General features: G+C 35.6%; 1 protein-coding gene across 9 annotated transcripts in view; it reads left to right on the top strand.

Annotated features, from left to right (window-relative positions):
• PTPRK (protein tyrosine phosphatase receptor type K) overlaps positions 1-18216 on the top strand; it is a 571143-nt gene that overhangs the window by 288200 nt on the left and 264727 nt on the right. The window lies entirely within an intron of this gene.

Here is an 18216-nt window from a genome sequence, read left to right as displayed (position 1 = left end):
GTTGGGGTCATGATTATAATAAATGAATATTGAAATCATATCTGGTATAAGGCCTAAAACTGTGCTAGATGTTATAAATTTGTTATTTCATCAAATTCTCATACCCACTTGGCTGTTAAACAGATGTACTCATATAAATCTAGTGATTACTACTTTCATAATTCACGTGATTTGCTGGTATCAGCCTATCATCCTGAATATGTGGAAAGGAAATGATGCCCCTACTTTTTTTTTTTTTCTGTGTTATGCTGATTTCCCCTATAGATTCTGAAATATGAGATCATTCTTTCTGGAGAGGGTATTGTATAATGTGCAATCTGTTTTGTCAGCTGAACATCAAGTCAGAATCCCTCTTTCTCTCAGCCTAAACAATTAATTTAAAAAATGTTTTTAAACATTTTTTTCTAATCAGTTATTTATTTATTTATTTATTTATTTATTTTTTCCATTTTGGTGGGAACATTAGTTGGCATTTGACTTTAGCTGTGATCCATGTTGTCTTGTCTTGGAGAACCAAGCTCTGCAGTCTGCCCCTGGTTTTATGCCCCAGGATTTATTGTGACATTGAAATAAAAGGGTTTTGTGTGCTCAGACACCAGCTGCCTTGTGGCAACAAAGACATTCTGGCTCTGCTGGTCTGAGTGGGTTGCAGTCAAAATACTGCTCGTTTATTGTTTGTTTCCTACTTTCTGGATTGGCCCATTTCATTACAGTTTTTAAAAATATTCCCTCTGCCATTTTATAAAGAAAGATGTGAGATAAAAATATTCTGTGAGACCTCTATTCTACTTTTCTCCACTTCTCTTTACATGTCCTAAGGTGAATTTTTGCATTTCTCTTCTGTTTTGATATTGAGATTACCCAATTCCTCAGCGGTGTACATATTTACCTTATTCTTTTAAAAAGCTTTTCTACTTCTTCAGTAACACCACTTAAATTACCTTAAGTTGTAAATCATTCTTCACGTTTAAGAAACGTTGAAACTATCAACTCCTTAGTCGAGGGATGTTTTCAAACAAACTAGACTAGTTATTGTATATAAATATATGGTGAGTCAATCAGAATGTGGCCAGTAACTAAAAAATTTCGTTTGCTTCAAGTAGTAGAAATATAGTAAAGCAGAAAGAATCTTGATTCCATAAGGAATCTGCAAGCCAACCCATACAAATAAATGTCAAGTCATGTTTGCTTGATGCAGAACAACTTCGAGAAATCAGGAGGCCCAACTCTTAATTTGAACCTTAATTCGAACCCTTTAGCCCTTCCAACCCAGTTAATTGTATGGGCATAGAGAATTCATTGAATTATTCTGGACTTCAAGTTCCTTAATTATAAAAGGAGATGTGGATAGAAACTAAGATCCCTTCCAGCTATAAAATGCTAAACTAGGTCTTTACATTTTTTTTTTTTTTGATGGCCTAAGACATAGCCTTCATTACCTTTTTTGTTTGATGGAAGAATGTGAAATTGTTTATTAGTTGTGTATGGGTAAAAATGGTCCCTTAAAATTAAGTATCATTATGAGAACAACTGCTTAACCTATCTGCTGACAGTACTGAGACCCAATTGAAAGCAACTCCAGATGAAAAGTCATTGCATCCTGTCACAAAAGTAATGGCATAATTGAGTAGCTGTTATGCTTGCGATGTAGGTGTAATTAAAAAATGGCAATTGACCCTTTATGTTTTCCAAATCACTTACATTATACAGTATTAAGCTTCACTTGTTAAATGTTTAAGTATGGGGTAAAAAACAAAAACAAAAACAAAAAAACCCAAATAAAGAAAAGCAGCCAACTTTCTATCTTAAAGGAAAAACAAAACACTGCTTTAACCAAAATAACCTGATAGATAGTGTTTGACATTTAAAATAATTTATGTGTGGAAATACATTAAAAAATAAATCTCTCACTTGTTTATTGTCTTTAGCTTACAATTGATATGTCAATCATTTTTATTGTTTAAAATGACACACAAATTAGGTAAATTAAAAAACAGAGCACGAAAAGCAAGCATCTGAGTTACCTGAGCTAATGTAGGATAATTCATAAGGTATATCATAGTGGTTCTGGATGTATCTTTAGGGAGTGTTCTTTTCTGTAAGATCTCAGATTGTATAATTACAGGGTCTTAGAATTAGGTCATTTACTCTAGACATTTAGAAAACAATGACAAAATACCCAAATTAACCTCCTTGTACAAGCTGAGTGAACTACCGATGCATAGAACAATATGGATGACTGTTTTTAGAAGTCTATTTAGTGTCAACAGGCTACTGGTATGGTAAAATTATGAGCTTTTCTGGGCCATAGCTTAAAATAGCGTGTTATGAAGTTCATTTATGTTGGAAAAGGGACTTAGAGTACTAAGACTTTAGTCGCTTGTAGAGAATTTCCAAATTCCTTTTTGATCGTAAAACTCAATGAAGTAGCATGCATTCTAGATACAAGCACAACATTTGTTGTCAAGTTACGATTTGCAATTTTTCCCCACTTGAACAGATGTTTTTCAGTGCTTCCAACAAGTTTTAGAACTATGCTATTTTTTTGTTTTCAAGGAACCTCTAGTGGTAGAGAATTTGTGGATCGTAACTTAAGGCTTATGGGAAAACATAGGTTATAGGAAATAAGATCACTAATGAAATTTTAATGGACAATTTTATACTGAAATAAAATAGTAAAACAACTGGTTATATTTTTGAGAAGTGTCAGATACTTTCCTTATAGGAAAGAGAAAAATTAACCTACATTTTTGTAGGTTAAAAGTTTTAGTCTTGCCCTTTTATTGCAGTGCTTACTGATATGAATAGTAAAGTAATGGTGGCAAACAGTGACTATGACACAACAGTTCCACTCCTAAGTATTTACACAAGAGATATAAAGGCATGTGTTCACAAACTGACCTGTAAAAGAATGTTTATAACAGCTTTATTCATAATAACCAAGAACAGTAAAGAACCCCAATGCCCATTAATAGGAGAACGGGTAAACACTGTGTGGTTCATTCAAGCAATGGAATGCCACTGAGCAATAACAAAGAATGAGGTACTGATACATGTACCAATATGGATAAATCTCAGCAATATTATGTTTTCAGAAAGGGGGCAGACAGAAGAGAGTGCAAACTGTGTGATTACATTTATATTAAGCGCCAGAAGAAACACAACTAATTTACGGTGATAGAAATCAGAAGAGTATTTGACTGTGGGGGATGAGGATAGACTGGATGTGGCTGGGGGGTAATGTTAATTTCATATATGTTTATTGGCGTGTTGGGTCTTTGGGTACATATACATTTGTTAGATGTTAAGAACCATCCAATTCTCTGAATATACAGTTTGCCTCAATAAACCATGAATGAGGAAAAGTATGTGATACATCTTATCACATAACCTCAGTCCTGGCAGTACCAATCAAGCCATAGGTGGCAATAGCCTGTGAACATTAACCTGGATTTTTGTCCATCTTGTCCATTTGAAGTTATTTGATTAGGTTCGGGGGTAATTTTTAATCATTAATCTATGCTGAAATATAGAATAAAGCATGTTCTGAGTGTTCTGTCTTCAGAACATGTTATAAATTCTGAGGATGTAAAAGAATTGGAAACAGGGTTGGACTGTAACTTATGACTTAGTATTCTTCTCTGAAGGTCCAGTATAAGTGGACACCTACATGGCAAATCAAATAGAGCCCACTGCTGGAACATCTGTCTGACCATATGCTTTGGCCTCAGGTTCAATGTAGAAACTAAAATGCTAATGACTCCATCCATCATTACAGAGCTTGGCGGGCATGCTTCATTGGATTGGACAGAGAAATTCAACAGTGGAGTTACTGAAAGTAGAGAATTGTGTGGGTAGATTTGGTGACACCATTTGTTTTGGTGAATTGAAATGAGAGGCTGTTTGATGTATGACTGATAATCCTATGCAGATTGCCATCAAAGCTGTGGCAATTGGGCCAATCTGTCAGTAATTGCCGCAGGTGCTGGCACTGTGCCTCCTCAGTGGGCCTGCCAAAGCAGACAAGTCAGCCATCACTTTGCACTTGGTGAGGTTCATCGGCACTAATGTAGTAGGATACAGCTAGTTTCTCAGCCAAAGGAAATGTCATTCCTTATGGAGCAATAGATAATTCAAGCAATGGATTGAGAGTAATAATTGGAGAGTAAAATTAGTAAAATGAGATGCAAATTGTTCTAAAAAAAAAAAAACAACCAGAGAGAGGCTGACCTCTTGTAGTACCAATTGTTGTCAGCTGAGGATCAAGGAAAGTGGTTGGTCTAAAACTTCTGGACACATAGTGTTTTGTCTAGCCAGGGAAATGTCATGGTCTTATTCCTATACTGCATGTGAATATCATCATGCAAGCAATGGAAATCAGAAGCATGATTTTTTTAAAAATGACTTAATTTGAAAGTATGAAAATTTTAGCTCGTGAAACATATCACTACAAAATTTCAAAGCCACACAGTCATTGTTCACAAGGCTCCCTCTGATGCCTCCATGCTGTGGTATTTTTCCATGCGTATACCTGGATATTTGTAGCATATTTGACCTCCACAAGAGATTTTACTACCCCTGATACTATTTCTTTTTGAGAAAAAAAGTCTGATAATTTTGCATTTATTATAATGAAGGAAAATTCTTGGAAGGAACTGATCCATGCCTAGAAAGATGGAGTTTACGGTGGGCAATTCATTGAAAAATAATTTGAGAGGAATATTTCAAAGCCTAATTGACCAAACATGTAATTTGTGACTAGCTTACACTGAGTACTGTGGGGAAAAAAAAGTAAATAAAAGGGATGAGGTATAGTGAAAATTGCCCTACTCTCTGGACTTGATGGAAGTCCTGACATTGTCTGGTCATTGGCCTTAAGAGAGCTGGCACATATCTAAAATATTAGAATAACAAAAGGCAGTATATAATTAGTAGGACAGTGAATAAAGTTGAAGAAATGATATCAGAATGGCTGAAGGGACATGGTATAAATATATCTTGAGAGTCATGGGAGACTGGAGAAACAAACTTCTTAAAGTCTTAGATTATTGGGACTATTCAAGAGGGATTTAATTGGTTCTGTATAGGTACTAAAGTACAATGCTAACTAACAGTTTGAAGTTATATGGTGAGAGATATAAGCTGATTATAAGGGAGAACTTTGTAATTGTAGGGCTGTTGAAACCTAGAATGAGCTATTCCAGGAGGTAGTAAAACTACAATTAGTGGAAGTATCCAAGCATAATCTGGATAAGCACTTGCTAGAGCTGTAGAGGATGTTTAAGCATGAAGCTGAATACTTTTTAAGATCCTTTCAGCCCAGAGAAATGTCTTTGAAACCGAGGAAGAAAAGACTGTATAGAATCAATGCATGATACTATTTCAGAGTTGAGCGAGAACTACGTAGACTGAAATGTTTGGTGAAATCATTAAGAGAGATTTGATGGAGTCTTTGAAGGGCATATAAGACTTGAATAGCAAAGTCTGAGTGGGCATGGTTATCACTGCAGATTAGGGTGTGTGTGTGGGATGGGATAGCAACATCAGGAGAAGGATCTTATTGAAGTGGAAAGTTCGCAATGAGAAGCAGAAGTAAATATAGTTTTTGTCAGGGTTGGGACTAGGCCATGATGAAAACATAAGCCAGAAAGAAGTCACTGTTAGCAGTGCAGATATGAAGTCTTGAGAGCCCAGATTGGACGCCAGTGCAGTTGGAATACATGTTAGTAGAGGAGAGGGACAGATGAAAGAAGACAGTAGTTTTGGATCATGCCAGGTGACAGAATTAGGGAGGATGTGAGTGAAATGATCGAGACAGCTTTCTAAATTTCCTCAAAAGTTTATTTTTTAAAGCCAGTGAGTTTGTTTCCACATTTTCTGTTTTGGAACTGATTTGTCTCTTAGACCCATTTGTTTATTGTTTTTCTTTCTACCTTCATAATGAAAGGTGAGGAGACATTCCCATTCCTTTTGGCTCTCTTTAGCTTTAATAAAAGTTTGTGAAGACAGTTTGAAGCTTGCCACCAAATTAAATCTCTGGGTGGTCCTGGGATCCACGGAAGGCTGTTGGTGTTTCAGCCTTGGCTTCTTCTGTACCTTATGGCAAACAGAGCAGGAGTAGTGTCTGAGAGGAGTGTTAACCATGTCTGTTGTGCTTCCCTCTATTTTTTATAAACTGATAAACACTAGCCTCCTATTTAATTCTAATTGTCTCCTTTTATTCTTAATTTAAGCAGTAGTGCCTTTTTGTTTCTCCTGTATATATGCTCATTTACAATTATTTCTATTCTACTTAAGAGACTACGGACCAAGGGGCACCTGGGTGGCTCATTCGGTTAAGCGTCCGACTTCGGCCCAGGTCATGATCTCACAGTCCGTGAGTTTGAGCCCCGCGTCGGGCTCTGTGCTGACAGCTCAGAGCCTGGAGCCTGTTTCGGATTCTGTGTCTCCCTCTCTCTGACCCTCCCCCGTTCATGCTCTGTCTCTCTCTGTCTCAAAAATAAATAAATATTTAAAAAAATAACTTAAAAAAAAGAGAGATTACGGACCATTTGGTAGCTAAGCTATCACTCTGGTCAGTCTGCTTTTCTTCAGCACATTGGTTTGAGTTCAGGGCATCATATTCTTACTTCATGGCTTTATACAAAGAATTATGGCTATTGGTCTTGAAGTAAAATCAATGACCATGTATCATGGAGTATAATGTTTATCTTTTATCTTTGGCATTTTGTGTGTGTATGTATGTAAATGATGAGCTCAGAACATTTAATCATATGTAATTTGGAGGATTATTAAATATCCATGAGGTCATTTTGGTTGGCTTTGTGGCTTCCTACCATAAAGAGTTCAATCCCTTGAAGATATGGTGCACTCTTTTCCTTCCTCAATAATTTATAAACTCTTGAGTTTGTTGTCTACAGATTACATAATTGATTAAAAATGAATAATGTGTGGAATGTACTCTATCTTTCTTATCTATCCCTGGAGCATGACTGTAAAAGCCCGACGGTCATAGAAGCTCAAGGATTTCTTCTTATCGATACCTATAAATAACAATTTACTGCTTTTTCTGCGCAAGAATAATATACTCTTCTGTTGTTCTTAGAGCTGCCCTTTCAGAGTATTTTCTCAGTGTGTTACATCAAGCATTTACAACTTTCCATTGACTTCTTGTGATCAGTATTACAACACGAAAGCTCTGGTAGCAGGCTGGGTTTCTTCTTTATGAAAAGTATCTGATATAAAGACTTAATATTTAAAAAGTCATTTTATTGTAACACAAACATAGAAACTGTACAAAAATAAAAACTATGACTGAATGAATTTTTATAAGGTACACACCACAAAGGATAAGAAAGGGACTTTGCTATCCATTCTAGGGGTTCTTTACAAAGGCTCAATCCCAGCCACAGCTGAGCCAGCCGACACTTCTACAAGTAATGGTTTTCATTGCTTTTAGCCCTCATAGGTTTCTTCATAGTGTTTTTTTTTCACTTCTGTATACATTCTTAGATTAGTATTCTGTATTAGTATTCTGTATACATTCTGTATACATTCTTAGACTCTAGATTAGTCTCATCTAATTTTTAAAGTAAGTTTTTTAAAGTCTCTTTTAATCTGTGGTTTTGTCCTCTGTCCCTTTTCTTCACATTTTGTCTATTGAGGCACCCAGGCCATTTGACTTGTAGTTTCTCAGTCTGCATTTTACTGATTGCACAGAAATGTCCTCCTTAGTTCAACATGTTCTTCTGAATTTTTTTGTAAATTGGCAGCCAGATCCAGAGTCAAGTTTGATTCTTTGGCAACAGTAGAGGTTGTGCTTCATATGATGATAGGAGGTACAAAATCTCTCTCTCTCTCTCTTCATAGCCATCTGTGCTTAATGCCTATATTCATTCCTAGAGGCTATATAATTCTGATCTTCTAATTCTATTATTTATTTTGTATTAGTTTAATGATGAGATCCTTCTCCTCTACCTTTTGCTTCCCAGTGACATAGTTCATTAAGGAAAAGGAGGATAAATGCTCAAATCTTTGCTTTAGTTATTGGTTTTCAATATAATGAATTGATTCCTTATCATTCTCTGGTGACAGATTCTTCTGTTTTTTATTGTTGTTCTTGTTATTGTTGTTATTATGAATTCATGGTTTTACCTATTTGATTTCAGTTCATTGTAATTATTACTATTATTATTAGTATTAAGACCCAAAGTATCCCATCTTTGGCCAGTGAGAACCTCTTCGAGTTGGCTCCAGAGTCCTTCTGATATGACTCAGCAATTTTTAGGAGCTTCATGCTGTTTGATATTATGAGATGGTCCACTGTGATCTTGTATATTTTCTTCTCTGGACTTAGTGCCCTGGTTTGGTTTAGTGAGAAATTGAATTTCAGGACCATGATGTGGATGTGCAAGGATACTCATTTTGTTAGACCTTTTAAGTGAACAGAACTAAGGGAAGATACGTATTTAAAGATAACATACCTATGAGTCTTTTGGATATTTCAAATTTAAGCCTAAAGATTTTTCACTTAATGTTGTTTCTATTACAATTTGTCAGTTACAGCTTCTTTTTTCCATGCAAATATTCTCTGTTCTCAATGACACAGGGGAAAAGAGAATTAAAATATTCCACAGTTACTCATTTTATAAAATCTGATGGCATTTTGAATACTTGTATTATATCTCTATTGTTAGCATATAAGTGCATGCTATACTGTCTCTCATATAGCCCTTATTAACTTAGTTCTACAGGTAACTATGTTTTTAATCACCATCAGTCTATATGTCATGTCTTCCCGGTAACTTTGGTTGTTTGAAAGTCATTTTCTAGTAGGTTCCTCAAGAATAGGTCATGGAATTAATATTCCTTCAGTCCTTGGATATTGATCATATTTTATATGTGCCCTTGATTCCTGTTCTGGTTTTGTTTTGTTTTGTTTTGTTTTGTTTTGTTTTGTTTTGTTTGTTTGTTTGTTTTATGCCCCTGATTTTTAAGTCAGTTTTGCAGGATATGAAATTCTTTGTTCACATTTTCTTTCCTTGAGTAACTTTAATATGTTACTTCATTTTGTTCAGGCATAAAGCCTTGCTATCAAAGTCTGATAATTTATGTTTCCTTACAAATCATCTATCTGCTTTTTCTAGATATTCAAAGGATTCTTTTTCCTATTTTTTTAAAGATTCTATTTTGATTAGAATACATATCACTGTGGGTCATTCTGAGTTACTATTCTCAAGTAGGTGGTGTGTTTTTCCATTGTATATTTTAAAAATTTATTTCTTTTAATTTTCAGAAGGTGCTTTTAAATAATATTTTCATAGTTTTTTTCCCCTTGCTTCTGTGTGGACTTGCGTTATCTGTATGTTTGATCTTTGCATATCATCAATAGTCACTTTCTCTGAAATCCTTTTTATTCTCTTTATTTTAAATGAAAATCTCCTTTTTTCCCACATTCTGTTTTGCTTAAAACATCATCTGTAGTGATTTTATTTACTCTAGTTAATCTTATTTCTAAAATGACTTTTTTCTTTCATTTCTAATTTTTCTTGAGTTCTGTCATCTCATTTATGAGTTCTATTAATTTAAATTTATGTTACTCTTTCATATTATAAATAATTTTCTTAATGTTTTAGCATCTTGAAATATTAGGTTGCAGTTGTGATCTGTTTGGGGGCATATTTTTCTGCCTTACTTTCTGAGATTCTGGGGATAATATTCTTCTCCTTACTCTGTTTTAAATTTATAATAACGTTATGTTGGATTTGACCTTGATGCCTTTTATGTTGTTCACTTTTATGTGAAATATGTTTTCCTGAAATTTTAAAATGAGATGTGGAGTTCAGGAAAAGTTTCCTGATTTCAAGAATCCCTCTTATGTTCCTGTGAGTTATGTTTAAAAATATGGCCACTTGCTTTCTGAGATTTCTTGATTTTTGTTCTCCTCTCCACTTTGTCTGGATCTTTTCTTTTCTTCCTCTCTCTTGTTGTTTTGTGTTTTTATGTGGCAGATTCAGAAAGAGTGAAAAATTATCCTGCTTCCACCAACATGCCAGAGTCCCTCAGATGTAATAGTTTAATTGTATGGATCTCCATGCTTTACTCCACTTCCCTCTTCCTGTGATTGGGATAGTTTTATAACTGTAAACTTGCATGCTTTATATTCTGCGTTCTGTCCAGTGCAATTTGAAGCAACCAGCCAATCCCATTATTTTTTTCAGTAGTTTGTCTAAAATGTTCTAAGGTCACAAATACATGGTCATCCAGAACTTTACCTTCTATTTGATTAGGAATTAGGTATTTGATTAGGAATATCTAATGGTAATATTTTACATCTCTTTACTACATCATGCCATGGACTAACAGTGACTTCCTTACTACTGGCAGTAGAGTTATTTTCTTTCCTTTTTTTAAATGTTATTTACTTATTTTTAAATTTACATCCAAGTTAGTTAGAATATGGTGCTGTAATGATTACAGGAGTAGATTCCAGTGATTCATCCCCTAGGTATAACCCCGAGTGCTCATCCCAACAAGTGTCTTCCCTAATCCCCCTTATCCATTTAGCCCATCCCCCCACCCAGAACCCCCCCAGCAACCTTCAGTTTGTTCTCTGTATTTAAGAGTCTCTTATGTTTTGTCCCCCTTCTTGTTTTTATATTATTTTTGCTTCCCTTCCCTTCTGTTTATCTGTTTTGTGTCTTAAATTCCTCATATGAGTGAAGTCATATGATATTTGTCTTTCTCTGACTAGCTAATTTCACCCAGCATAATACCCTCTAGTTCCGTCCATGTGGTTGCCAATGGCAAGATTTCATTCTTCTTGATTGCCGAGTAATACTCTATTTGTGTGTGTGTGTGTGTGTGTGTGTGTGTGTGTGTGCACGTGCATGCACGCACACATTCTCTTTATCTAGAGCCCAAAAGATTCCACCAAACACCTGCTGGAACTGATCCATGAATTCAGCAAAGTCGCAGGATATAAAATAAATGTACAGAAATCAGTTGCATTCCTATACACCAATAATGAAACAACAGAAAGAGAAATCAAGGAATTGATCCCATTTATAATTGCACCAAAAATCATAAAATACCTAAGAATAAACCTAACCAAAGTGGTGAAAAATCTATACACTGAAAACTATAGAAAGCTTATGAAAGAAAGTGAAGAAGACACACATACGCACACAAAAAGGAAAAACAGCCCATGTTCCTGGATAGGAAGAACAAATATTGTCAAAATGTCAATACTCCCTGGGGACACCTTGGTGGCTCAGTCAGTTAAGCATCCGACTTCAGCTCAGGTCATGATCTCACAGTTTGTAAGTTTAAGCCCTGCATCAGGCTCCATGCTGACAGCTCAGAGCCTGGAACCTGCTTCAGATTCTATGTCTCCCTCTGTCTCTGTTCCTCCCCTGCTTGCACTCTGTCTCTCTCTGTCTCTTTGTCTCTCTGTCTGTCTCTCAAAAATAAATAAACATTTAACAAAGTGTCAATACTACCCAAAGCAATCTACATATTCAATGCAATCCCCTTCAAAATAATACCAGCATTCTTCACAGAACTAGAATAAACAATCCTAAAATTTGTATGGAACCAGGAGAGACCCTGAATAGCCAAAGCAATCCTGAAAAAGAAAACCAAAGCTGGAGGCATCATGATCATGAACTTCAAGATGTATTACAAAGCTGTAATCATCAAGACAGTATGGTACAGACAAAAAAAACAGACATTCAGATCAATGGAACAGAATAGTGAACCCAGAAATGGACCCACAAACGTATGGCCAACTAATCTTTGGCAGTAGAGTTATTAATGCCCCTAAACCTAACCAGATTTAGGAAAGCAATTCTAGAAAACCAGAACCAAGCCAGATCAGAAAACTCATCGTTAAAAATCTGTTCCTCCAGAAGCATTTCTGGTAACAAATCATCTGTATCAGTCAGCGTCCAAGCATGAAAAGCACACATATATGTGTATACACACACATACACTTTTAAAAAAATTCTAAAAAGACTTATTGCAAGGAATTGGTTTGTGTGACTGTGGGGCTGGCTAGGCAAGTCAGAAGTCTGCAGGTCAAACCCTTGGGAAGGGCAGGCTGGACTGTGCTACAGGCGCAAACTGACGTTGGTATTTACAGGTGGAATTACTTCTACTTCAGGGAAATCTCAGCTCTGCTTTTAAAACATTTCAACTAAATTAATTTAATCATCACCCAGATTATTTGGATAAATCTCCCTTACTCAATGTCTATTGTTTATAGACTTCAATTCCATCTACAAAATACCTTCACAGGGACACCTCAGTTAGTGTTTGACTGAATAACTTAAGACTGTAGCCTAGACAAGCTGACATATCGAAAGACCATCACAGTTACTAAATGTGTTACTCGCTTAGGTATTGTTTTGATTATTATGTTCATAATATTGCTGTTGTCAGGATTTGCAGTTAGAACTTTTGCACAATTATTTCATTAATATTCTCGACATCTGTGTTGAATAGCAGGTATAAATAGATACCCCCATTTTTAGTTAAAAAGGTAGAGATGTGAGATATAATGAGAAATTGTGGAGCTAATAAATGGTTGTTTCAGATTTAGAACCTGGATGTCATCCTCCACCAGGCATGGTTCAGTCCACCTACTGATCCTCCCTTCTTGTGGTTCCTCATATTGGTCACCTTCTCTGATTGCTGCAAAAATACCTATGCTTTGTAGGTTAAAATTTCCATTTTCTTGTTTAATAACTGAATTTACATTTTATTAAACTTGGCTAATGATTGATTCTTGGCTAATGATGTGTTACCCCCAGCACATTTTACCCTGCATTTTATCAGAATTATATTTACTTCCTCTCTCTTTTTTTCTGTGTCCAGTGTCATTCACCTTGTTCAGCCCTTTCATTGCCAAATAATAAATACTTTGCTAAACTTAGTATTGTCATTTTAGTGTAATTTTCCTAGAAGAATACTATGTTCTTATTAAATGCTTAAGCTATTGAAACTATAATAATTTCTAGTGGATATAAGGCAGTGCTTTTCTCAAGACAATAACATGATTCTAATTTTAGAAACATCTAGACTTTTAAACCCTTAATTTTGTTTAAAAATTGTTTGTGTTTCTAAAATTCTTGGTTAAATTGTTCAATCATCATCATCATCATCATCATCATCATCATCATCATGGCTTATGAGAGAGAAAAAACATTCATATGGTAAACAAGTCTGGTGAGGAACCCTCAGTTCCTTGGAATTAATTTGGCTGGATTGTTGTATGATTCACTTTAACCTTACTTAATTACATTGTGCAGATTTACTTTGGGATTAGTTTGGGACAAAAGGCATGTACTGACAAATCATATGCGGTCTACTTAATGTATTCAACAGGAACCTCAATACCAAATGTAGGGAAATAGTCTCTTCCCAGTTTCTCCTATTCTAGAAGATGGACGGCATATATATGATCATGTGCCCAAGAAAGGCAGTGAAAAATAAGTGAAACCATAAATGTAGTCTCATATTTTCTTCTAATCAATAGAATGAAATAATCCCTGTAAGTAGTTTAAGAGACACATTATTTAATTTAAAATTAAGTTGGATTAATTTTATTCCTCAAGCTTTGAAAAGAAAAGCTGAGACAAACTATATCATATTTTAACTGTACCTTACTAACTTTTAGTTCAAGCCGAAAGTAATATGAAACCAAGTGCATTATGTCCCTTAACAGGAAGTCCAGAAAGAAGGGGGCTCTAGGAGTTGTTCTTTCCATTTCAGGAACTTGATCCAGAACTTGATTCTTTCTTTCTCCTTGATGTGCCATCCTCCATGTGTCAGCTTTACCCCTCACGTTGGGTTCTCTCACATGGGCAAGTCCACTCTTCTAGTTTTAAGCATAACATGGAGAATAAGAAAAGAGGACCCGCTGTGTCTTCTCTAGAAGTATGAGAACCTTCCTGGAAGTGACTTGGCCTGTTTCTGGCATATCTCATTGGCCAGTATGAGTACACAGCCATTTTTAGACCTTTCCCTATTAGTAGGAATAGGGCACCCATGATTGTTTTCTACCAGTGTGTCTTAAGCTGTAGTATCTTGATGCATAACCCAGAGATCTTATGAAAATGCAGATTTTGATTCAGTAGGTCTAGAGTTATCTTTAGATTTCACACTTGTAACAATTTGACAGGTGATACTGATGCTACTAGTCTATAGATCACATTTTGAATAGCAAGAAATTTGATTAATAACTGGCTGTTATAGGGGGTGATGGTAAGGCTCAGTTGGTTAAGCAGCCGACACTTAACTTCCACTTAGGTCATGATCTCATAGTTTGTGAGATCGAGCCCCGTGTCAGGCTCAGCACTGACAGTGTGGAGCCTGTTTGGGATTTTCTCTCCCCTCTCTCTCTCTCCCTCTCCCACCCCCTTTCTCAAAATAAATAGATAAACATTAAAAAGTAACCTGGCTATTATAGATGTTGAGGATTAACCAATATTATCACTATACTACTTCATGCCAGGAACTGAATTTGTCAAACACTGCATGCAGCCTGAATGATGAAGCTTACTTAGTTAAATAGAGGAGTAATGGTACTCAGGGACTGTAATGCCTAAGGTTATTTGGTAAGTGACAGGTCTCAGCAACCTGTACTGGAGACACTGCGAATAAGGCATGACAAGGACAAGAGGAGTGGGGGAGAGAAAAAGGCAAAGTGCTAACTTACAATTCTTGGATCATATAATTTTGTGGTTCATTTCTCAGTAGAGTTGGGGATATTTGCAATGGCAAAATCATATAAAAAACTCAAAGCAGGATAAAGAATCTGGAACTGAAGAATATAAAAGCAGAAAACTATGTGCAAACACTGACGCATAAGAAAGAGATTTAGCATTACTTCTTATTTCTTCCTTCATAGTGCTGCCCACCCTGCTAAATTGATAGCTTGTACTTGGGTAAAGACCTGTTATTCTGGATTATAAGAGAAAAGTTATCGTTACTTTTGACTTCTGAAATGTACATGTCATCAATTGCCACTTTTAACTGTAACACGTTACTGGAAGCTGAGTAAATAACGCAATGTCTAGTATAGTAGGTTATATTTCTCATGGTACAATGCATCGATCAAGGCTTTACAACAAATAATCAATTCATTCAACTGGACCTATAATGTAAATGAAAAAAAAAAGCAGCTTTGGTTTAGTTTAGAGGAAATACTTCTGGATTTTGTGTCATCAAACCTGGTTTTGAGTTTTAAGCCTGCTACTAACAGGCTACGTATCACATTTCTAATCTTTCTGAATCCTAATTTTATGATCTTTAAATGGAAATAACCATCACGTACGTGGTTTTGAGATAGCAATGACAGAACCAAGGCAATAACATACATAGCATCAGGCACATGGAGGCATTTATTAAATGATTATTGAAGACAAGCCTGAATATTATGATAGTATAATGGTTTAATGAATAGTTATAGTTATTTTAAGGCTAAATAGCATGTATGTCTACTGTAGTCATTAATTATAAAAATAATATGCATCCTATATAAGCATATATATTTTGTAGTTAGTTTAGTATATTAATAAACACAAATAGAAACATAATGTAATAAGCTTTGCGTACTCTTGGATCTCCTAAAGCAGGGCCATCAACATCTCTAAGCTGAGGGTTTTTGTTTTTTTTTTTTTTAATATTTATTTTTGACAGAGATAGAGTGTGAGTGGGGGAGGGCAGAGAGAGAGGGAGACGCAGAATCCAGAGCAGACTCCAGGCTCTGAGCTGTCAGCACAGAGCCTGATGCAGGGCTTGAACCCATGAACTGTGAGATCATGACCTGAGCCGGAGTCAGATGCTTAACTGACTGAGCCACCCAGGTGCCCCATGTAAGTTGAGGTATTGTTCAGAAATAGTTTGGCATAACTGATCTCTAGATATCCTTGAGGTTCTGTATTTATGTAACTTCCCTTTATCATTACTTTAAGTCAATGTTTAGTATATTTTGGTTATGATAATATATAAAAGCCTCAGGAGGGCTTACATGATTTTTGTCTTTAAAAATATCAGTAAATTTAATTCATTTTAACCAAGAACTCAATCACCTATTAAATAAGATAATATATATGATGGCATAGAAGAAAAAAATATATACATAGTAAGAGTTAAAGCCCTACCTTTAACATGATTTCAGTATACAAAGAAGTAAAAGGGTATATATAGAGAGGGGGGGCATATATTAGAAGAGATTCAATTTGAGGCTTTGATGACTGGTTGTAAAGTAAAGGGTCAAATGAGGTCACATTGAAAATGCAGACAATTTAAGGAATGGGAGAACACATGGTCAGTTGTGCTTGTAGAGGAAACTGTTACAGCACAGGAATGTTTTCAGGTAGTAAAAGCGGCTGTCCGGCATCACTGAGACCCAGGTGAGTTTGGGGATCTCTGAGAATGTTCACAAGACTATGGTTGAGAGGACAATTTTGCCTGGTAGGTAACTATGATGGGAATGATACGTGGGCATGCTGGGAATGCCAGAAGTTGAGAGGTTGGTGAGTGGGATCGTGGAGGAGTGGTCTGTAAGGGAGGAACTGGATAATGATGGCCTTCCCTGAAGGAGAGTAAAGCCATAGGAGAAAAGATGCCCCCCTTTAAGAAAAGTTTGGAGGAAGGTGGTTTCCTGAGATGAATGACAATTAAGATGGAAAGATGAAATAATGATTATTGAGAGGGAAACATTACATGGACTTAGAACATCTTCACAAGAGAAGATGGGCTTTTGAAAGCCATGACATTAAAAGACATGGGTGTGTGTGTGCCCGCACAAGATAATTCAGAAGGCAGAGTGGCCACAGGAATTGGCTGGCCTTGCACAAGAACTGAGAAGTATAAATGGCAGAGAAGAAGGTGGTGGAAGGTTGAGGGCAGTACTGGAGGGTAAGTTGGAGGAAGAAGACTGAGAGTGTATGCAGGTAGAATGAGTGTTAAGCACCTTCCAGTTGGAAAGATCATATCAAGTGATGTGATAGTTGAAAAAGGCAGCCTGAGATTTGCATATGTAATGGATATTTTTTTACATGGTTTGTAGGGAAAGAGAATTTAGACTTGATTTTACGGATTTATATCTTAGGGCTTCTGAATATAAGCTGCATTTTCTCTTCCTTATTATCCAGGGGGATGGTCAGAGATCTTGGTGCAAAAATCATGGAGTAGGTGGGTCTCTCTCTCTCTCACCAAAAAAAAAAAAAAAAAAAAAAAAAAAATACTGAAGTATTATAATGATCCCTTTACTATTTACTCCTTTAAAAAAATACAAAGTATTTTAATTATAAAAATTACAGAAAACAGTAAGATGGCCACTAATGTATCCACCACTGAATTTAAAAGAAATTGACATTTTGCATTTTCATTTCATATAATTAACTTTTGTTAAGGATTTTTTTTTTTTTGAGATTTAAACATGTATACATGTACCTTGAATCAGTGGAATCAGGGAGCTGGTTGTGATTGCCAATTGCTAATTTTTCAGTAATTTTAGGAGCCAAGTGACATTATATTGGTAATTTGAAAGTGACCATAGTGGGAATGTTTACAGAAATTGAGACACAATACAAATCAACACTTTATATTTTTGGTTAAGAACTAGCTATTCAGCATTTTACCAGGATACTGCTGGTCTGAGTTTGCAGACTTAAACTTGTATATTGTATTTTATTGGATGGATATGAAAATTTGGATCTTTCCCATGTTGAAGTATTCCCATATTGAAACAATTCTGAGTTCAACATTCTTATCATATGCAAAAAGATTCAGATGTAGAAATGCAGATGGGGAATTGCTGGGTGCCAAGGTATATACATCCTCAAATTTACTGGATAGTAACATATTATCCTATAAAATGACTGTAGCATTTACATTTCCACTAGTAATTGTAAGGGCTTTATTTCCTGTATCTAGTAGTATGAAATGATGTTTTATTAGTATGAAAGGATACCAGGGATACTTAGCATTTGACCAGCAACACATGAAGTTAAGGATCATGACCCTTTCTCGTAGTTACGGCTTTTCTTTGTCCTTTGTGTTATCTTTGACATATAGATATTTTAAAATTTGGGTTGAGGATCTCTTTTCATGGTTATTAGACATATACATTTTCTTTTTATAGCCTGTCCATGTCTTGATGGGGTTGTTTGTCTTTTTTCTTATTGAATTGTTGAAGATCTTTAC

The sequence above is a fragment of the Puma concolor genome, chromosome B2, assembly GCF_028749965.1.
Source record: "Puma concolor isolate L17-30 chromosome B2, mPumCon1.1.hap2, whole genome shotgun sequence".
Taxonomy (NCBI): domain Eukaryota; kingdom Metazoa; phylum Chordata; class Mammalia; order Carnivora; family Felidae; genus Puma; species Puma concolor.
The sequence above is the reverse complement of the archived record's forward strand: the minus strand, read 5'-3'. Positions and strand labels throughout refer to the sequence as shown.